This window comes from Bubalus kerabau, chromosome 18 (genome assembly GCF_029407905.1).
Source record: "Bubalus kerabau isolate K-KA32 ecotype Philippines breed swamp buffalo chromosome 18, PCC_UOA_SB_1v2, whole genome shotgun sequence".
NCBI lineage: Eukaryota > Metazoa > Chordata > Mammalia > Artiodactyla > Bovidae > Bubalus > Bubalus kerabau.
This window is the reverse complement of record NC_073641.1, coordinates 21,182,915-21,206,521: the sequence shown is the minus strand read 5'-3', so window position 1 is coordinate 21,206,521 and position 23,607 is coordinate 21,182,915. Positions and strand designations below refer to the sequence as shown.

Genomic DNA, 23,607 nt, shown 5'->3' with positions numbered 1-23,607 from the left:
ACACTCTTAAATATATGATATTATTCTTAGGGGAAAAAACAGATTATTAACTATCTCACTGACAGTATTTCAAAAAGCAGAGCACTAGAGATAACACTCAGAATAAGTCATGGTCAACTAACCTCAATTTCTTTTTTGATATAGTTTTAGCTCCAAGGAAGCTTTAAGAGTTATTGATTTCAGCATGATCCTGACAGTCTTCCATGATATCCTTATGGATAACTTGTGAAATGTGATGTGGGATGACTATGCTGTTGAGTGAATGAATTGCTGGTTGCTGGCTGAACACACTGTATTCAGAGAGTATTGCTACGTAGTTGGGATTAACTTGGAAACATAATTCAAATAAAGTCCAGAATTTCAATTCTATATTTTTATCAGTGACCTGAGTGGCGATTAGGAAAGCAGGTTTACCCATTTTGTAAGAAAACAAAATATATTCTAGATTAAAAGCTATTTTGAAATTTAAAAGGAATCAAAGCATTGCAATTCAACATGTATACTTGTAAAGTTCTACATTTAGTTAAAAGAAAAATAAAAGTTATAATAGGAAAAAGATCTGGCTTTAAGCAGGTTTTATGAGAAAAAAGAAATCTTGACACTAACTTATATAAGCTGCAGTATGCTGCAACATGCTGCAGCTGTGTAGTTGAGCCATCTTGGATGGCATTCAAGGAAAAGAACACTCAGTGGAGAAATGGCAATCCACTGTACTCTGTGTTGGTCAGATTGTATCTGGACTACCATGATTATTTCTAATTTATTCTTTAATATCGGAAAACTATGGAGAGCCCAGATATCAAAACCAAAATTTTCATGAATAATAAAAACTATATGTACTTGTGTTGGGTGTTTACTGGTTCTAAAAAGCTTGTTTGTTGTATGAATACTTGATGGATGAATAAAGAGGAAGTCTGGAAAGAAGGAGTAGAAAATAAGGAAAGGATGAAGAAATTAAGGATGGACATATTGAAGAAGGAAATTATCAGGAACAGAAATCATTGTTTCTCCTTTATGTATTCATGGGGCTTAATGAGCAGTTGGAATTGAGAGACCTACTGTTACTCAGAGAAGCATTAGCAACCTATTGTCCACATTAGTAAGAGGCAGAAGAGTGGGACATAAAGAAATACTGCATAACAATTAGTGTCCTTTAACAGTGGATAAGGCTGTCTTGTGAAGTGAGAAGCCATTGGAAGTATTCAAAACCAGGCAGGCTGGCCTTCAGTAGAGGAGGGACAGGCGGCAGGTCATGCTCCAGAGAGGAATGTGAAAAACCATGGACTCCACCTTCAATTGTCCAGGTGGAAAACAGATTTTCAACTATTAGAAAATACACAGGCAACTGCCATAATTGAGGCATGGCAGCAGGAAGAAGGAGGGTTCAGTTTACGTATAGTTGCTAACACTTGAAATGGAAGGAGTGAATTTTGCTAGTATGACACTTCTGCATGTGAAAACATTTGAGCTGTAGTTCTCCATGCCTAAAATTATCCTCCCTTCCATATTCTGCCCTTACTTCATAACAAGTTTTTTTCCTTTCACTCCTACTCAACCTTTTCTCTGTCTATTTTCTTTCTCTTTTTGATCTCTTAAGCATCCTTCAAGATCTAGCTTAAATGTTTCCTCAGATGCAAAACTTCTCATGACTACCTGGACCTCCTTGAGCTTCTCTTCTCTCCATTCCCAAACCTAGACGGTGAAACTAATTCATCAATTTACAATCCGAATGTGGTAAATACCATACTGCATTTGGCCAATGAAATTCTTGTAATAGAATGTAACAAGATGTGTGTGCAGTTGTGTCCAACTCTCTGCAACCCCATGGACTATAGCCTGCTGGGCTCCTCTGTCCAAGGAATTTTCTAGGCAAGAATACTGGAGTGGGTCACCCTTTCTTTCTCCAGGGGATCTTCCCAACCCAGGGATGCAACCCACATCTCGTGTGTCTCCTGCATCAGCAGGCAGGTTCTTTACCATAAGCACCACCTGGGAAGCCCCAGTAGAATGTAAACTGGCAACCAAAGTACATTGTAGTATAGAGTATGAAGCTAGCAGTGTGGTTCGATTTGTACATTCCAAAAGAAAGTACACATAAATTCTCATACTTTAAGAAGACACATATGAGTGAGAATATCAAGAAAGTATATTGTTCATATTTATTACCTAGAAATCTTTGAACTTGGTATTGTTTTCTTCCCTTCACAGATACTTGGTTGGACTCAAGGGCTGTTTCCTAAAATCAGGTGCAGGCGCTAATTAGTCTCAAAGCGTGTAAATCTAGAGAGGAAGATAAATGGAGAACATATGGGGATAGGAATGTCACCAAAACAAAGGGTTGTTTTTTTTTTCATGATGATATGCATGGTTTAAAATGTTTCAAAATAAGAATGCAAGCTGGTGGATGGGAATGTTCCACATCTTTAACACTGAAATAAAGCCACCAAGACAGAGCATCTATTACTAAGAAATGTGATCGTCTAGTTGTTCAGTACTGGAATATTTATGAAGTTTACAGTTTCCACATGGCATTTCCATAAACTGCCTTGATTAATGAATTTAATTGTAAATGTTATGAGCTGATTTCTTAAACTGTATTTCATTTTGTTTATGTGCTTGGTATAAAAGTAAATTTTCAGGCTGAATAATGCTCAGTGGATTTGAATCAGGTGACAAAGCTATAGAGCTGTATGATGTGAGCAGCGTGTAAGTGAATATGACTGCGTGAATATGGAGTTTGACCAAAGTAAACATTTGGAGGGCTCAGCGCCAGGTTTCCTGAGCTGATGTGGACCCAGAAGTCTACCCAGGGGACTTAGCAAATAAGCACCAAGACTAGATATTAAAAGTGAAAAGACTAACATGAAATTCTCCTTCAAGGACAGTTATTTGGATATACAGGATCTGATGGAAGGATCTCCCAGGTGGTGCTAGTGGTAAAGACCAGCTTGCCAATGAAGGAGACATAAGAGATGCAAGTTTGATCTCTGGGTCGGGAAGATTCCTAGAGAAGGGCACGGCAACCCATTCCAGTATTTTCGCTGGGAGAATCCCATGGACAGTGGAGTCTGGTGGGCTGCAGTTCATGGGGTTGGAAAGGGTCAGACAGGACTGAAGTGACTTAGAATGCAAGCACAATCTGATGAAGATGGAATTTCACAACTTTTCAGTTTTTAAATAGTAGGGAGGGATAAAGAATGGGAATAATGAAAGAAGTTTGTTAATTACCTTTCCTACCTCCTGGGGACCTTATTTTGTCCTGCAAAAGGAGGAAATAAAACAAATATAAAATTGATACCAGACCACAAATCTCCCACTCTACTCCTGGAACTACCTGTATCTCTCTTTTAATTTGACACCCCGAAGGTCTGGACATTGAAATGCTACATCTTTCATTGAACCACCTACAATGCGGGAAACCTGGGTTTGATCCCAGGGTTGGGAAGATCCCCTGGAGAAGGGAAAGGCTTCCCACTCCAGTATTCTGGCCTGGAGAATTCCATGGACTGTATAGTCCATGGAATCACAAAGAGTCAGACACAACTGAGCAACTTTCACTTTTTCATTAAATCAAATATCCTTGCTAATTTTTACAACCACCATCTCCAAGTTGAAGCAGAAAAAAAGTAAAAATATCAAGTGGGCCTTAGGAAACATCACTATGAACAAAGTTAGTGGAGGTGATGGAATTCCAGTTGAGCTATTTCAAATCCTAAAAGATGCTGCTGTTAAAGTGTTGCACTCAAAATGGCAGCACATTTGGAAAACTCAGCAGTGGCCACAGGACTGGAAAAGGTCCATTTTCATTCCAATTCCAAAGAAAGGCAATACTAAAGAATGTTGAAACTACTGCACAATTGCACTCATCTCACACGCTAGCAAAGTAATGCTCAAAATTCTCCAAGCCAGGCTTCAACAGTATGTGAACTGTGAACTTCCAGATGTTCAAGCTGGGTTTGGAAAAGGCAGAGGAACTAGAGATCAAATTTGCAACTTCCACTGGATCACTGAAAAAGCAAGAGAGTTCCAGAAAAACATCTACTTTTGCTTTTTTGACTATGCCAAAGTCTTTGACTGTGTGGATCACAATAAACTGTGGAAAATTCTTAAAGAGATGGGAATACCAGACCACCTGACATGCCTCCTGAGAAATCTGTATACAGGTCAAGAAGCAACGGTTAGAACTGGACATGGAAAAACAGACTGGTTCAAAATCGGGAAAGGAGTATGTCAAGATTGTATATTGTCACCCTACTTATTTAACTTATATGCAGAGTACATCATGCAAAATGCCAGCCTGGATGAAGCACAAGCTGGAATCAAGATAGCTGGGAGAAATATCAACCTCAGATATGCAGATGAGACCACCCTAATGGCAGAAAGTAGAGAGGGACTAAAGAGCCTCTTGATGAAAGTGAAACAGGAGAGTGAAAGAGTTGCCTTAAAACTCAACATTCAGAAAACTAAGATCATGGAATCCAGTCCAATTACTTCATGTCAAATGGATGGGGAAACAATGGAAACAGTGAGAGACTTTATTTTTTTGGGCTCCAAAATCACTGCAGATGGTGACTGCAGCCATGAAATTAAAAGATGCTTGCTCCTTGAAAGAAAAGCTATGATCAACCTAGACAGCATATAAAAAAAGAGAAACATTACTTTGCCAACAAAGATCTGTCTAGTCAAAGTTATGGTTTTTCCAGTAGTCATGTATGGATGTGAGAGTTGGACTATAAGAAAGCTGAGTGCCAAAGAATTGATGCTTTTGAACTGTGGAGTTGGAGAAGAATCTCGAGAGTCCCTTGGACTGCAAGGAGATCCAATCAGTCCATCTTAAAGGAAATCAGTCCTGAATATTCATTGGAAGGACTGATGCTGAAGCTGAAGCTCCAATACTTTGGCCACCTGATGTGAAGAACTAACTCATTGGAAAAGACCCTGATGCTGGGAAAAATTGATGGTGGGAGGAGAAGGGGACAACAGAGGATGAGATGGTTGGATGGCATCACCGACTCAATGGACATGAGTTTGAGTAAGCTCCGGGAGTTGGTGATGGACAGGGAAGCCTGTCATGCTGCAGTCCATAGGGTCGCAAAAAGTTGGACACGACTGAGTGACTGAACTAAACTGAAAGTAAAAAAATTTAGTGTACATTAACATTTCCAGGTATAAAGAGTTCAAATAAAGACTATTTTCTGGATCATGAAAAGATAGACTCTCTCTCTATATGTGTGTGTGTATTTATGTTTACAATCTGGAAATGCACTAATTTCACATGCATTCATGTGAAAATTAATCTCCTTTAAAAACTCTTACTATCTCCTTTAAAAACTCATATCAGTTTAGCTTAATGCAGGCTAAAAAAAAGGAAAATCTTGAAAAAGTTTAGACATTTTTACTGCATCTCCCCAGTCCTCAGAAAAATTATAATATTGGTCTTAGCAATCCTTGAGGAATCTCATGTATACCCTTTCCTATCTAGAGAAAAGGAGCCCCATCTATGCCCATTTAGTCCTACCGTTAGAAAAAATTATAGGTCAATTCTTTTGTATCTCAGACACACCATCTTCATACCCATTCCATTTTGATTAACTTAAAAAAAAAAAAAAAAACAGCCTCCGATAAAAATCTTGTTAACAGTTTAAGGACATTGTACCTATAATATTTTCTTCAAAATTGGCCCCTGCCCCACAGAATCTTAAAAATTAGATGTTATATCCTCATTAATATTATTTTCCCCAATATAATAAGGGTCTAAAATGTGAAAATATTTAGGCAAGCACATGGGCACTTGGTTGAAAACGTGCAACTGCATTTGTCTATGAAATGCTTCATACACATACTTATTCCTATCATATTCAGAGACAATTTCTGTAACATGCCATCCTGATGGACAATCAGTGGAACTGGCTCTAGGCAAGTTATTACACAGCTAAGCCTATCTTATAGAAAAGGCCAGGAAAGGACTGTATACCCCTTCTCTAGGAAAGTGCCTCTCTTCAAGGTCAGTGAATAGGAACCTCTAGCTATTAAATATCCCTTTGGAAGTATAATGTAAGCTTGAACAACTCAGGCAAATAAGGCAGAAGAAATGTTGACTTCATGCAAATAGTCTTTGTGGTTGGTACATCTTTGACAAGAACATAGCCTTAATCCCAACAAACCTGTAGTGAGTCCATGAAAGATACATCCAACTGGAACCTATGAATGTGAGCTTATTTGGAAAAAGCATCTTTGCAGTTGCAATTAAAGACCTTGAGATATAATCCTGGATTAGGGTGGTCCCTAAATCCGATGATGTGTTCTTAGAAGAGAAGAGAAGAGGAGAAATACTCAGAGAAGAAGCCCATAAGACTACAGAGATGTTGGTTATGTTTCCACAAGCCAAGGAACACCTGGAGCCACCAGAAGCTAGGAAAGAGGCAATAAATGGAAACTTCCCTAAAGCATCCAGGAGAAATGAATCTTGCTGACACCTTGATTTCAGACTTCTGGTCTCCAGAACTGTCAGAGAATAAATTTCTGTTGTTTAAAACTATCTGTGTTGTGATAATTTGCTATGGCAGCCTTGGAAAACTAATATGGAATCAATCTTATGTTGAAGTCTGAACTCTTCCAATGTTACCTCTGTTGAGAAAGGTGTGGAAGAGCAGGTGGGGTGGATGTGCCTTAAGGAGAGGGTGCGAGTGATGCTATACTCATAAGGAGAACCAGGAATTTTACTTGGAGTCATTGAAAGAAATGATTGTTTTGAACAACACTGTGCAAAATTATGGCTAAATGAATTTGTATTTATATGTTAAAGTACTGGCAGTTTTTGGTTCCAAACAGGAGAAACAAAAGAGAAAAGCTTTATTCAGGATCACAGTATTTGCCATAACAAATGTGACAGTTTTCTAATATTTCAGATTCTTGTTCCCTCTTTTTTTAAGTTTTCAGAGGAGAAAAAAAAAAGTTCATTGCAGTGAAATGTTCCCTATTTATTCTTCCATTCACAAATAAAACATCCTTAGGGAAATATGAATTTTAATTTCTGTAATACTTTCAATAAGAGAGAATTTTATAAAATATTTACTTACTTTTCCTATTTTGCCACCTCACATGTCTGTGCAAGGAAAGCTTTATATATGACAAGTGGTAAGTTTAAATTATGGTTATGATCATTTCCAAGTTTTTTAAAAAGTTGATTTAGCCTTATTTTGTTATATATAAAAAGTAATTAAGAGTTACAAAGGTGTGTTGAGTAATTTGGTTTATGTACATTTCTGATCTTGCCACACATTCTAAATTATACCATTAAAAGCTACTTTACTCTTAGAAACCATTCACATTCAGGTAAATCAGATATTAAAAACAGAACCATTATGACTTTCATGATCATATAAATATGGTCACTGCTATCAAAAAGCTTTCTGCCTAATGTTTCAGTAGTTTATGAAAAATAAAAGTGAAAACACCAATACAGAGTGTGGTTAAATAACCTGCCCAGGGTCTAACAGCCAGTAAGTGGAAATTTGACTTTCAAGTTTGAACTTAAAAGAACAATTCTGACCTTCCATCATTATCATTAACCAAAGATTCTGATAAGTACTTTTACTTTATGCTCTAGGAATATAGAAGGGGAGGAAATAGTGATTTACTTCAACTGGGGGAATTTGGAAAAGCAGCAAACGAGTTGCCTCTTTGCTGTACTTTAAAAGACATGGAGAAATTTCAAATATACATGAAAAAGCATTTCAGCTAGAGATTAGCCAACAAAATTGGGAAACATTTAGTGAACACCTCTTGTAGTGGGTTTTGTGCAATTTCAGGGCATAATGGAAATGTCCACATCCTGATCTCCACTCCACATCCCTTATCCCCAGAGAGTAGCTAACCCTTAAGCAAACTAGGAGAATTCCCTCCTTCTGGAATCAGCATCAGACTTCCGGAGGCCTGCCCAGACGTTATGGGGCTCAGAGGTCTGGAGATGGATCTCTGGTCCCCTGCACAATTTCTTTCAAACAGAATTGAGAGCACTGGAAGCTGGAACATCTTGTACTGCACACGTAATGCCTCAAATTTAAGTGATTTTCCTTAGATCCAAAGTCCTAACCCTGCTCAGATTAATTCAGTGGTTTTGATTGCTAGCACTAAGGCAGGGGAAAACATTACAATTTGAGAAGATACTTCCATAATTACTCCTAGGTCTCTAAACTAATGTGTCATTTAGGCTTAACACTGAGAGTTTTAAAGTCATGATTTCCTGTCTCTTCAATTAAGGATAGAGCTCTATGGAACTGACTCCAGAGTAAACATGATAGACTGAGACAGGAAAGTCAGAGCATCAAATAGCTCTCAGGATCCTGCAATATACACTGTATCCAACTGAAAGTTTAATAAACCTCACTGGAGTAACCGTTTTACTTTCAACAAACATTTTTAACTGTGTGTCAGGACTCTAACTAAATGATTTTTATAGAAATAACCTAAATCCTCGCATTTATATGGGGCAGATACTATTACACTTTACAGCTCAGGAAACTGAGGGTCCCCCAGGAGAAGTACATGACCAAAGTCACAAACCTTAAACCTGGTGAATTAAGAATTCAAACTCTGTTTTTTACCCCCTCATATTGGGATGTAATAAAATGCTGGAGTCTATATGCTCTTTCCCTAGGAGCATATAATGGTTTTCAACTGAAATAGAAAAAAAATGAGACATCCAAAAATAAGTCAATAATAATTTTGCATATCTCATTGTGCTGCGGTTATAAAAATTAATTTATTTTGATCTGACAGACCCAAGACACTTTCAGGACGGCAGAATTCCTCTGAGGGACAGAACGGCTATCAGGTTTAGGAAAACACTTAAGAAGCTATTTGAGTATGGAACTGGGGACTATAGTGTATAATATAAACAGGTAAATTTTAAGCAACAGGAATGATGAAACATTCTGCATGAAGAAGTAAAAGGGGTTTGAACTCTGGATTATGGGAGAGTTATGACCCTAGGAGAGCAGATGGGAGGGGAAAAGGCTGAAGATGGGGGTCCCATGACTGTGGATGGGCTTGGTTAGGGAGTGTCTGACAGAGGTCTAGGAGCTCTGATTCCATCATTTATACTCCAATTGACTCCTTTGTGCTTAGCTTGTATTATCCCAAAACTTTCAGTAAAGCTTTAACTTGCTGTTAGTGGTATTTGGGGTAATAATAGAGGAGGTGTGGAGTTTGGACATTTCAGATGGTGGCCAATAGGAGGAAACCAGTCTGAAGGAAGAGCTAAAAGCAGCTCTAGGAGCTGGGTGTGTGTGTGAGTGTCTGTGCTCAATCATGTCCAACTGACCCCACGGACTGTAGACCGCCAGTCTCCTCTGTCCATGGAATTTTCCAGGCAAGAATACTGGAGTGGAGATAGCCATTTCCTACTCCACTAGGAGCTGGGTAAATAAAGAGAATTGAGTTGTAATGAACTGGCTTGGAATAGATAGTTGACAACTCCCGCTTCCTCTCAATGTAGCAGAGGAACATAAGCCTAGAAAGGAAGGAAGGAAGTCAGAGCCTGTCATTCCAAGGCATGGGGCTTGAGTCATGTTCCCTAGCTGCTAAAGAAAGTAGTGATGCCAGAAAGCTGGAGGACATGGGACTTCAGATGGCAGACATTTGATCAGATCTGGAACACAGAGCATAGCAGGTACTGTCTGAATAGCAGGGAACACGTGTTACAGCAGCTCAGAAGAGGAGGAATTCCCGTCAGGGAGGGGAATCGAGACTATACCAGAAAGAAGGTAGCATCTCACATAGGCCTGGAAAGACATGTAGCATTTGGATAAGCAAAGATCAGTGTAAGGGTATTTAACTCAGCACAAAAACGCTATGAAGACTGAATGTCAAAGCATGCCCTGGGAACAGGAAGATGTTGACAAACTTAAGTCAGTCACATATTGATGAGCATTGGAAGATATGAGTAGAAAAAAAGGGTGAGGTTTGAGAAAGGAGGGTTTTCAATGTCAGACTAAAGAGATAGAGATTCATTCCCTAGTAAACAGAGAGTCACTGAAAGTTTTTATAAAGGGAGTAAAACAACCCAGTGGTCATTAAGCCGGTTGCCCAGGGTTAAGAAATATGAAGACTTTGGTTTTCAACTTGTTGAGTTCGAAGGCTGACAGGTCATAAATATCAAATCCACTGGGTATGTAAGACTAAAACTCAGGAGAACCTTTAAGACAAAAGATATTGATTCAGAGTGATTCCAAAGGCCTGAAGTAACAAATGAATCCGTGTCAGTGGATGGATGGGACTTCCCAAGAAGAGATCAACAGAGATGAGGAGATGCCAGAGGACAGAATTCACACATGACTTATTGGTGAAAACGAGAACTTGAGGTTGCAGAGGTCAGAAAACAAGGTGAGCTTCTTAGGAAGGGTTATGTGATTTAGTATGTTATGGAAGGTTAACACTGGGAAATAAGTTCCAAGGAGTGCTTCTTCCCCATTTGATGGAAAAGGGGTAGATGACAAAGCCACTGTGGATGATTTAGGAACACAGAGTATATGGAGAAAGAAACCGAGGTAGTTATATCATGTCCGATTTGAATCTCTACCATGTTGACTTTTAATTCCCATTCATATTAAAAACGATTCTTTCTTCCAGTGTACATTAGAGTGAATACAAAAATGTAAAAAAAAATTTTTTTAAATAACAAAAATAGCCCAAAGCCTTCAAAGTCACTAATGCTAAAAGCCTCTATATCCTTTCTACTCAGAGGGGCATGGGGACCAGCAACCTCATAATTCCAGGTCCCATCCTATACTTCCTGAGCCAGAACTTGCATTTTAACATACTCCTCAGGTGACTCATTCATTAAACTTTAAGAAGCAGTGCTGTGCCTTATGGGCTTCCTAGGTGGCTCAGTAGTAGAGAATCCACCTGCCAATAAAGGAGATATAAGAGACTCAGGTTCGGTCCTTGGGTCAGGAAGATCCCCTGGGGGAAGAATTGGCAATTCACTCCAATATTCTTGCTGGAAAACCCCATAGGCAGAGGAGCCTGGCAGTCCTGACAGACTGAGCACACACGCACACTGTACTTAATACTCCTTTGTCTACACATCAACGTAAGGATATTCATGACCCCTATGTTCCATGACATATTTATGGAGTCCTTAAATCACATGGCATGCATGCGAAGTTGCTTCAATCGTGTCCACCTCTTTATGACCTTCTGGACTGTAACCTGCCAGGCTCCTCTGTCCATGGGATTCTCTAGGCAAGAACACTGGAGTGGGTTGCCATGCCCTCCTCCAAGGGAATTCACATTAGGAGATAATAACCAGGTTTGCAAATCTTGCACTCAATAGCTGTGAGAAAATTGTCGCTCGGCCGTCTTCAGTTTCATTGCAAAAGCAGTAGTCACACCCAGTGCTTTAATGCTGTTGTTTTAAGTAATTTGAGTTTAAGGGGCACAGCCCATGCTCTTTCGAATTGGTAATATAAGACTGACATCAGGATGGAGAGAAGGATATTATGGGCTTATATTAAATGAAAGTAAAATTGCACAAAGCAAATATCTCACAATGACAAAATAAAAGGAAGAATGGTCCTGGGAAGGATATCTTTAGAGTTCCAAGTTTCAGGAGAAAGTGCTGTTATTGGCTCCTCCAAGTTTTCTCAAGATGAGAGTTTCTTACTCAGATAATATAAACTAGGAAGCTCTGTAAGCCTCTAACAATGACAGTAAACAGCACATATAGGCTGCTTACTGTGCGCCAGATATTTACATACATATCTCTTTCAAATCTTACAACAACCCTATGAGGCAGGCAACATGCTGTTAGCCACATTTATAGATACAAAACTTAGGCTGGGAGAAATTAATAACTTGAACAAGATCATATAGCTTATAGGAGACAGAGCTGAGAGTCCAATCCAGATCTGACTGAAAAAGTAGAATTCTTTTTTTTTTTTAATTTAAATTTATTTATTTTAATTGGAGGCTAATTACTTTACAATATTGTATTGGTTTTGCCATACATCAACATGAATCCGCCATTATCAAATGAGAGATTGGAGAGGGAAATATCAGTAGTATTAGCTAAGGTCTATTAAGTACTTACTGTAGGCCAAGAATCAATTTAAGAGCTCAGCATATATTCACACATTCAATCCACTAGAAACATGCTATCAGATAGGCATGATGGTTATCCTCGTTTAATAGGTGAGTGTATTAGTCATCTCAGGCTGCTAAGGGATAGTTAGGGAGTTTGGGATCGACATATACACACTGCTATATTTAAAATTAACCAACAAGGACCTACTGTACAGCAAAGGGAACTCTGCTAAATGTTATGTGGAGGGGGTTTAGGGGGAGAATAAATACATGTATATATGACTGAGTCCCTTTGCTGGGCACCTAAAATTATCACAGCATTGTTAACCAGCTATGATGCTGCTAAGCTGCTTCAGTCATGTCTGACTCTTTGCAACTCTTTGGACCATAGCCCACCAGACTCTTCTGTCCATGGGATTCTCCAGGCAAGAATACTGGAGTGGATTGCCATTTCCTTCTCCAGGGGATCTTCCCATCCCAGGGATCAAACCCACATCACTTATGTCTCCTGCTTTGGCAGGTGAGTTCTTTATCACTACAGCCACCTGGAAAGCCTGTTAACAGGCCATACGCATATAAAAAAGTTTTCAAAAAAAGAAGATACCATAGACTAGGTGATTTAAACCTAAGCAAAAATGCATTTTCTCTCAGTCCTGGAGGCTGGAAGTGTGAGATCAGGGTGCTAGCATGGCTCGGTTCAGGTGACAGGTCTTCCTGGCTTACAGAGTGCCACCTTATCTGTGTGCTCACAAGGCCTTTCCTGGGTGTATGCACATCAGGAAAAGAGCCTCCCTTTCCTCCTTTCCTTTTTTTTTTTGCTCCTCTCCTTATAATGAGTACCACCAATCTTCTCAGAGTAGGACCTTGCCTTTCTGATGTCATTTAATCTTAATTACCTCCTAGAAACCTATCTCCAAATACAGTCACATTAGAAGCTAGGACTTCAACATAGGAATTATTCAGAGGACGGAACTTAATCCACAGCAGTGTGGACTTGCCATAAAAGCATGATTTAATAACATTCGTGATTTTTAATGACAATATCATGATTAAATAACATTCACCCAGGTGGCTGAGTAGTAGAGAATCCACCTGCCAATGCAGGACACACAGGAGATGGGTTCAATCTGTGGATCAGGAAGATCTCCTGGAGGAGGAAATAGCAACTTACTCCAGTATTGTCGTCTGGAAAATTTCCATGGACAGAGGAACCTGTGGTACAGTCCATGGACTTGCAAAGAGTCGGACATGACTGAGCGCGCGCACACACACACACACACACACACACACACACACACCCCATATGGCAGGCTGGCTCTGGAGACCATACTTAGTCACTAGACTATACTCCCTCTGAGGATCAATGAACAGAGGGCTTAATAAGCAAAACATAGCTCTATTAATGGTTAACACTTTTTGCTTAACATATGCTTTTATTTGGATATCATTTTCCCCGAATATCTGTTTCTTATTAGTAGAACTGAAACAGATATTTGGAGGAAATGCTATCCGAATAAAAGCATCTATAGAACGGAGACAGTATGCCCTTTCTGTTTCTTTCCCAATGCCAAGACACCTAACAAATGTAAGGTGGGAGAAAACAGGTCAAATTGTATTGACTGAATATTACCAGTTTCTTGGGGGCAGATTTATTGATGATGTCCTTCAATTGCATCCAGGTTTTCATAAAATCTATTATTTGACACTATCCTTCACTTTGGATCATTGTTAAGAGTCTCTCCACGCAGTTAAGTCCCTAGAAATGGCAATTAAAGATAAGATTAAAGACACTGTTCTCATAAAGAAGCAGGGTCACTGGTGTTTACCTGCTCATGAATTGACAGTTGACTGAAAAGACGGATTAAGTCAGGCGCAGCTCTTTCTGAACTGCTGTGCCAACCAAAAAGAGTCTGGGCAAGGAGCAGCTGACAATTTGGAATTTTAGAAATGAAGAAAGTACAATCAAGTAAGGTTGATTAATATGCCTAAAATTGCATACTGTATTCCTTATTCTGAGGATATTTCTACATTATTCCTTATTCTGGAGAACAAAAATACTAAGAGAGGAGCATGGGTGTGCTAATGGTCAAATCTGTCACTCCAATGTCATTCCCCACAGTTTCCCGACACCCACTCTCTGCTTCAGCAAGGTTGATCACTCTTCAGCGCGACCTAGACACATACTCATACAGACATTTTGATTATGTTCATGCTGCTTCCTCTACTGGCTGTGCTTCCTCACCCAGACTCTCCAAATCTCATTCTTCAGCCCAGTTCAATTACTATGTCCTGTTGAGTTTTTTCTTTAATCCTTCAAATTCAACTTGAACTTTAACCACACACAGCTCTATACTAATACAACAGTGAAAAGATTTCTAATGGTCTCACACATGTGGTTCTTTCTTCTCAATACTTGAGAGGATTACATTTCCTTGCCCCCTTTTTAGATGGGCAGGGCTATGAGACTAGTTCTGGCTAATTGATAGCACATGGAGATGAAGTATGTTTCTGCCCTTTCTGGGGTTTTTAATTGCCAGTGTGGAAAAATCCTTGTCTCTCTACCCCTTCTCACTAAAATAGATAATGTTCCAAGTGGTAGCTTCCATCAGCCTGAGTCCCAGAACACAGATGAGATGGAACAGTTGTTGTTTAATTACTAAGCTGTGTCCACCTCTTTTATGACCATGGACTGTAGCCACCAGGCTCCTTTGTTCATGAGATTTCCTAGGCAAGAATATTGGAGTGGGTTGTCATTTCCTCCTTCAGAGGATATTCCCAACTCAGGGGAAGATCTCTGCATTGCACAGGCAGGTTTTTACCACTGATCCACCCAGGAAGCTTGAGATGGAATAGAGTCCCCTGATAAAGCACAAGGGAAATGTAGCATCAGTGAGAAAACAACCTTTGTTGTTTTAAGCCTCTGAAATTTGTGAATGTATGTGGCTTTGTGGGCAGGGCTGTTATTATAACGTAACCTAGCTTATTCTAACATAGTACTTATGCTTTTAGAAATCACACATATATTATGCTGTGAAGAGTCTTCATTTACTTCAAACTAAACAAAGATTTATCAGAATATCTACAGTGGGTTAGACAGTGGTCTACACACTGAAGGTACAATGGTGAGAAAATATAAAGTCATTGACCTCATGGGGGTCATGGTCTAGTGAAGGAGATACATATTCATCAAACTATGACATATATAGATGTAAAGTTTAACCAAAGTCAGAGCTTGAAGAAAAGTATATCTGACCTAGTTGGGAGGGCTGCATTGAGGTATCAGGCAAAGCCTTTCTGAGAAACTGATTTTTGAGCTGAGTTATGTAGACCAAGAGCAAATTAAGTAAAGACTAGGAATGAGGAGGAAGAGGAGCATTTCAAGAAGAAATAACAGGTACACATGTCCTGAGTAGACCATGGGACAGTGGGGAGCACGACCAACAAGAGACAAGCAAAGAAACCAGAAAGATGGGGACGGACCATACGTTGTAGGCCAAGCCAAGGGTTTTAGACTTTATGATAAAAATAAATGAAATGGAAGCCATGAAAGAATTTAAAGATGGTGGAAGGGGTATCATTGCACCTCACTGTGACACGGGAAGCTCCCTTTCAAGGTCAAATTCTGATGTAAAAACTCGTGATACCACTCTTTTGACAGGATCAAAGAAAGATATATATTCTTCATACAGGTGAGGCATTCCGCCATGTACAGGGTAGAGGACAGCTCCCTGGGAGGAGGTCCAGGCCAGAGACAGAGAGAGAGAGAGAGAGAACAGAGACTGAACAGGCATTCGATAAAGGAGAATCCCCTCCAGCATCATAAAATTTGAAAGAGAGGTCCAGAGAGAGCGTGGACTTGGGGGTGGGTAGAGGCAGAGGAGGGGCTGAAGCTTTACCATGGTGCTGGAAGAAGTGACAGACACAGGCAGGAAATGAGAGTTCGAGATGGTCAGCACTAAATCAAACATCACTAAAGGTCCATGTTTCAGTCTCTGTAGAGGGGGAGCACACAACAGGATTAGTTTTGAATGGCAAATGACTTTTTTTCTGGTTACAGCTGTAGATCTTATTGAATTGCACCTCGGTTAGAGGGTGTTCCTTATCTGGGCACCAGTGAGGAGGATTTGGTAGTGTACAGGTGAGAGATGATCAGAGATTAGACTAACCTACTGGTGGTGGAGGTAGAGAGGGCCTGGGGCACAAAGTGCTCTACAAACAAATACAACCAGACCATGGCCCCTTTGAAGGCATAGATTCTGAGGGCAGGGTTCAGTATAGGTTCTGACCCCAGTGGCACTTCTCCTAATGGTCCAATTCCTGATACTCTCCTAAAAACTAGCCTGTGATTTATCCTGTATCTTGACTCTCCCAATTTCACCATGGCCTCCATTGTTATTGAGAGCACTCTTAAACTTGAATTTCTCCATGCTTTGTTGCAAATTAAGCCAGTTCCTCTGGGAAGAGACTAAGAACTATTTATTTTATAGACTGCTTCTCCTCCCAGACAAAATCTCTAAACCACAGCTCTGAAGACAGGGATGGAGGCCATGACAAGCTTCTCTCAGTGGGACTGAGAGATGGTCTCACTCTAGAAGCTGAGTTTAGTGATGGCTTGGCAGCGGCAGCCTGATGTTCTCTAGGCTTGCTTCTCCTGGTGCAGAACCACAGTATCAGGAGCCCAGGAGAGAGGCATGAGGACCTCAGCATCCTTTGGGGCTGCGTACAAGATGCTATCTCCATTCTCCATTCTGGCTGGGGTTGGGGGTAAGGATGGAAGAGGGAGCGCTTCCCTCTCTTCCCTGCACTCATCCAGGGCTTAATTTTAGCAACAGGCACTGGGGTAGGATAAGAAACACTGAAGCCCTGCTCCTCCTGGGAAGAAAGCCCTCTAGCCAGGAGCTGTCGAGGAAAGGGAGCCCCACATTCTTGGTTGTACCAGCCAAGAGTAGGGCCTCCAACTTCACTGAACTGGGAAAGAAGTGAGGGGGAGCAATTGTGGTTCTAACAGCACAGACTTTCACCTTCTTACTGAATTTTTGTAGATGTTCTTGTGTAGTTGTTTCTTCATTTGCTATTTCTCCTTAGGGCCATTTCTAGAGGCTTAATTTTTTTTTTTTTTTTTAAGTTTCACAGGCTTCTGTGGGGAGTGAAACTAGTCAACAGAGCCCTTCCAGTTGTCTGCCAGAAGTTGATCCTCTCCCTATGACTCCATACTGGGTTGCCCATCCTACACTGATTCTGGGCATTGGCCAAGAGATTGCTAGGAAACATGATACAAACAGACGCTCACTAAGTGCTTGTTCTGTGAGGCTTGCCCTCTCCTGATACTGGGAACCCTTTTACCACCATTTGAACAAGCCTGAGCTAGTGTCCTGGGGGGTGAAAACACAGAGAGGCCTCAGCTATGCCAGGTGTCCCAGACCTCACAGATTAGGCCAAGAGAGGTAGTATTAGGAAAGATAGGAGGACAGAACATATCAGGTCAGGGATGCTAAAAGCAGTGAATCCTGCTGAGACAGCAAATAAGAGATGGAAGATTCATTTTATTTGAAGGTACTAAGATTATTGTTCATCTGAATAAGGACCATTTTATTAGTAAAATCAGATAAGAAACAGCATAAAATAGATTCAGGAGTGACAGGAGAGGGAGGGCCTAGAGCTAGTGAGACATGCAAAACTATGGAAAAGTGTGGTTTTGTCAGGGAGCTGAGGAGTGGAGTGGGTTTCCCAGGTGGCTCAGTGGTAAAGAATTCACCTGCAGTGCAAGAGATGCTGGTTTGATTCCTGGGTGGAGAAGATTCCCTGGAGGAGGAAATGCCAACCCACTCCAGTATTCTTGCCTGGGGAATCCCATGGACAGAGGAGACTGGTGGGCTACAGTCCATGGTGTTGCAAAGTGTGGGACAAGAATTAGTGACTGAACAAGAAGATACAGAAGACAAAGGGATCATTTTCCCTGTGTATGAATTACTATTATCCTTTCATACAGAGGACTATACTGAGACTCTGAGAGGCTAAGTGCTTTGTCCCAGGTGAGGAAGTCAGTGAATCGTGGAGCTCCTATTCCCACTGCGTCTATTAGACTCTAGATCGAGTAGCTAAAGGAGCTTTTAATCTTTTTTGCTATGGTGCCAACAATAACTGTATGAACAAACTAATTCAATGAAACTAATATGTGTTTCTCCTACCAGCATTATGAAAGCTCTACTCTTACCCCAATGCATTTTCTTAACTGGACCATGTTGCTAATTTCTCATTAAGGCCAAGTGTATTACTTAGGGAAGAATCTTCATCTATGGTCCAGGCTCCAGTTCTCGTAGTTTCATTGGTAACCTCTTGGCTACTGCCACCTGGCAAGCATCATTTCCTCCTGGGAACCCATGTAAGGAGCTCACCCTGACTGTCCTCAGTACGCTCTACAGTCCCCATCATCACTTGGTGAGCCCTGTTCTATGGGAGGGGCACACAGCTGGGCTCATGTGTGCAGTATGAAAAAATGGACCAATCCAAATGAAAGTCAGACTCTGATGGATCTGGTTCTGAACTCTGACCCTTTCTCAGATGTTCTGTTTGCCCTCCCCCCAGAGGGAATGATGTTTCAAAATACTAAGTATTCGCATTTTATAATATCCAGGTACCTTAATCGTACAGTAACAACAAATGTGCAGTTAAGAGTTGCTAGAAGCACTCATGCTGCACCCCAGGGACAATGATGGCAACTGAAGGAAATAAGAGAACAGAAGGTAAATGAGGAAATGCAAAAGGGAAGCCCACTGGGGGCTGAACAGCACACTAAGATGACATACCTGCAGGAAAAATCTGGAAATGGTGCCATGGGGCAGACCCCAGACAGACCCTAACATTGTCCAAGAATGCTGGACATTCCACCATGCAAGCTGACTAACCGCAGGGCAAACCGGAGAGATGTTAACTTAATGTGGGAGAGTAAAGTATGGAAGACAAGAAAGAGCTATGTGTTCCCTTTCTGGTTTTAACAGATCCTTACTTGAATTATTTTAAAATCTCTGGACAGATTTCAAAAGCTCTCTCTTCTACTTTCTCCAGTTTTAAATACTGTTTGGTCTCAAGAAAGTCATGCACTGGGATTTTATCCAGGTGTATGTCCTATTCGATCACTTTGCAATTCCCTCCTTACTCCCTGGAGATGAAGATACTCTTAAGCATCACTTGTAAGATGACCCTACATGGGCTTGAGTGATTGCTACTTCCTCTCTCACATCTACCTTTCCCCTTCCTGTCTTCTCTCTTCCTCTCTCTCCATCCTTTCTTATTCTCCTCCCCACTTTCTCCCTCTTTCCTACCACCTTAACCTTCTTTTCTCTGTAGTGTTCATAGAATTTGAACCAGAATGTTTGATCATAAATCCCATGAAATATTGATGACATGAAGTATAACTAACCACCCTGGACGGTATGGTTACTTTTTAAAATATGCCCTGTGATCTCTTAAAATGTTAGAGTGCAAAGTTTTCTGAAATGTTATCAAATATATCAATCTATTGAGAATATATCAAATGTATCGATGTTTTAAATATATCAAATGTTATCAAATACATCAATCTGTTGAGTATAATCATACCATTATTACTTTACCAGGTTTTCTGTCACTTCTTTTGAAGTGTATAGGAGTAGTTTAGTTAATTTTTCCCAGTTTCTATGTTTTAATACCACATTCCTGGTGCAGCATAAATGGTTGAAATGGCAGTTTGCCATAAGCTTTTCTAGCATTTTGAGAGGAGTGTATCAGAGAAAATATCATTTATTGTTGACTAAAACACTAAAAGATAAAGTAATGACATTTGAATCAAGTGCTTTTCATGAAAAATCACTATAAGTCTATCAGAAAAATATTGAAAACACTTTGGATCACAGCTGAGTCTTTTATTACAGAGCCTGAATTAGAGTCTGTGCTGTTTTCCATATAGACCAAACTTAAGAGGCAGGATCAGATAAAGATCTGGGATCCTTTAGTCTTCAGATATTTCATTTCTGAACACTGAGACAAAGATATGAACAATTTGTATTCAGCTAAAATTGAGCATGGAAGGATCACTTTCCTGTATTTTTTTCCACTCATTTTCTCTTTATACAATTACTGCTTTCATTCTCTCTTTTCTAACATTTGCATATTGTAGGCCATGATAGAGACCTGGTTAAAACATAAAAGAGAAGCATCTTCTATGTGGGAACCATGTACTAAAGTCTGATGACAATAAAGTGATGAGAAGGTGAGGTGACAAAATAATGTTATGGAATTAACAGCCTCACAAAGGAGCCACCTCTCTCTTTTTTTTTTTTTTTTCAAATGAAAATGATGAAAAAAACAATGCAGCAGATTTTAACGTGTGGTCTCCTGAACAAACTGACCCACGTCTGAGCTGCCTTCCACACTGTAGATGGTCTTGCTGTGGACTTGGGAGCAGCATTCTGGCTAATATCACTCATTCTGGCCAATTTATTTCTCTCTGTTGTCCTTGCTTTCCTGGTGCTGAACCTCAGATAAGCTGTTCCTTCTACTAGCCTCAAGTCACAGATAGTAAAACTGGCACAGTGGTGGATGAGCAGCCTCCAAGGAACCATGGTAGAATCCAATGAGGAAGGTAGAATTAGCTCATCCCCACAACGTCTCATGTTTAGCAATTATATTAGAGCAGCACTAGGAATTAGCTTTTTGCCCGTAAATCGCTAAAGGAAGTTGACACCACTAGGCCTTAGTGAACAAAGAAAAAGATTAATTTTATGTCAAGATTAATTTTTCACAAGTCAGAGTGTTGAAGCAAAAGACTTTCCGAAGTATTTTGCATCTCAAATATGGTAGGCATTGAAGAAGGACACTCACACCTCCCCCCACCCCAAATTCACTTAAAGAAAAGTATTCAAAATTGAGAGCCATTTCCATCCAGTTGTGGAGTCACTGGAATTTACCAGGACACAAAAATGATGGGTGGACTTCCCTCAATATGTTATCAGATCCAGGATCTCACTTGCCCTGAGTCATCTAATGTGAAAAGTGACTCATGGAAAGCACTTTCTAATTGGTGAAACACAATACTATATGCATATCGGGGCTCTTATTTAAATTAATGGCTTATTATGATTTCTACCCTAATGGGCCCATAATTCATTGCTACACTGTGTAAATTGAAGCTCTTTTCAGTTGTGTGTTACATCCTGATATTTATTTGGGCTCATCAGAAATCTCTCCTCTTCAAACTATTATGTTCTACATATTTATAATACAATAACTTCCCTGGTATTCTCTTTCTCTCATATCCCTGTTGATATATAAATGAGTTTTGCCCTAGTTTTCGAACAGAAAAGTTTGGATTCTCAAACAAAATGCCAGACTCCTAATAAGGCTTAGTAGATTCTATTTCTAGCTAATGAGATTGATCTGGAAACACAGAATGCCTAGAGGAGTGACATAGGCCAACAAACTTTGAAACTGGTTGTCCTTTCATTTGGCTATTTTTAAGTCATCTGAAGGTTTTCTGTTCATGAGACAGTATAATTGTCCAGTACTTTCCTACAGAGAGCACTCTCCAGTCCTTTGAGTATCTTTTTAATGCTCCTTGGAAAGCAAGGCTCAGCAAGTTCTTCCCTTCTCTCTCAACCTGGGTTAACCTGGAAAGGGTAGTCTTTACCCTTCTCAATCCACACTTACACAGGAGATGAACTCCTGGTTATACAGCCGAGGACTTGGAAGGCTGGGAAGGTTCCTGAGGGTCAGATAATGGGCTCAAGGGCTTAGGTCTACAGAAGGACAAATTGGTCCATCTGTTCCTGTGACTCAGTTACTAGCTTCTCCTTTGAATGCATATTAACAACATCCTGAGTATGGGGAGAAAACTGAAAAAATTGTAGGATCTACATACTTGCTGCTGAATGCTTGTTAAGTTCTCAAAATGTGAAATGCCAATTACAAGCAACTTAAAACTTTCAAAGGCATATTTAAGACGTTTGTTTAGGAAGCTGATTTTCAAGGAAACGTTTGACTCTTAAAAGTAACTCCAAAGGAAATCGCAGTGGTAATTTGTAATGTCTAGTACACTAGTACATTCTAATAGAGATGTATAAAAGAAAATCTTAAATATTAGCTTACTGGTGAGTGTACTTAATAGTGACATAAATGCATCATGAGTGGAGCACCTTTATATAAAAGTTGTTATCCAACACTAAAAAATAATCACCACTCTTGAGATATTCTACCAGGTTTTCCCTATGGGTACCTATTATATTCTTGGGATGATATTGTGGTCTGGGTTATGTCTGAATTTACATAGCAATAAGCTAAATTATATGGGAATTCTTTTGTGATTGAGTAATGCTGTATACAAATTGTATATATGGAGAAACTAAAGCAGAGGTGAATTATATTATTTTCTTCTCACTGCAGAAATATAGTAGGAAATTGCATGTTCTTCTCCGGGGAATTACAGAGAAAGTAGTCAGTGGCTGTGCACAGTGCAATTCCAATTTTGTGCAAAAACTGTAATGGCTGACTTAATAGTTTGAGCCAGTGAAGAATGAGATATATGGGATGAATAAAAGAGTTTCAGGTTGAAGACTGTGTCAAAAGTTAATAATTAACAAATGAACACTGAGTCCCCAACAGCAAGAGCTCTCCACCTAGAGCCTGTGGTTGATAAAATCACTAATCTATGGATTTAGCCTTTAAAACAACTATAATTTACTTGGGGAGACAAGGCACAAATACAAAACATTAAAAATAAAGTAATTATATCATTAGCTGCCAGTTCACGAGACAATTTAGTATAAAATAAAGAACACTGAATTGGGAATCATTGTTGTTGCTGTTCAATTGCTCAGTCATGTCTGACTTTTGTGACCCCATGGACTGCAGCACGCCAGGCTTCCTTGTCCTTTACCATCCTCTGGAGCTTGCTCAAACTCATGTCAATTGAGTTGGTGGTACTACCCAACCACCTCATTCTCTGTCATCCCCTTCTCCTCCTGCCTTCAATCTTTCCCAGCATCAGGGTCTTTCCAGTGAATCAGCTCTTCACATCAGGTGGCCAAAGTATTGGAGCTTCAGCTTCAGCATCAATCCTTCCAATGAATATTCAGGACTGATTTCCTTTAGGTTGGATCTCCTTGCTCTCCAAGGAACTCTCAAGAGTCTTCTCCAGAACCTTTCTAATGTACATCAATTCTTTGGCACTCAGCCATCTTTATGGTCCAGCTCTTCCATACATACATGACTACTGGAAAAACCATAGCTTTGACGATACAGATCTTTGTCGGCAAAGTAATGTCTCTGCTTTTTAATATGCTGTCTATATTTGTCATAGATTTTCTTCCAAGGAGCAAACATCTTTTAATTTCATGGCTGCAGTCACCATTTGCAGTGATTTTGGAGCCCAAGAAAATAAAGTTCGTCACTGTTTCCATTGTTTCCTTATCTATTTGCCATGAAGTGATGTGACTGGATGCCATGATCTTAGTTTTTTGAATGTTGAGTTTTCAGCCTGCTTTTTCA

General features: G+C 39.9%; 1 long non-coding RNA gene across 1 annotated transcript in view; it reads right to left on the bottom strand.

Annotated features, from left to right (window-relative positions):
• Positions 1-2,113: 2,113 nt before the first annotated feature.
• The window catches only part of LOC129633320 (uncharacterized), a 607,349-nt gene continuing 585,855 nt past the window's right edge, over positions 2,114-23,607 (bottom strand). The window contains exon 6 of the long non-coding RNA XR_008705019.1: positions 2,114-2,280. This is a non-coding gene — a long non-coding RNA (uncharacterized LOC129633320). The remainder of the gene's footprint in view (positions 2,281-23,607) is intronic.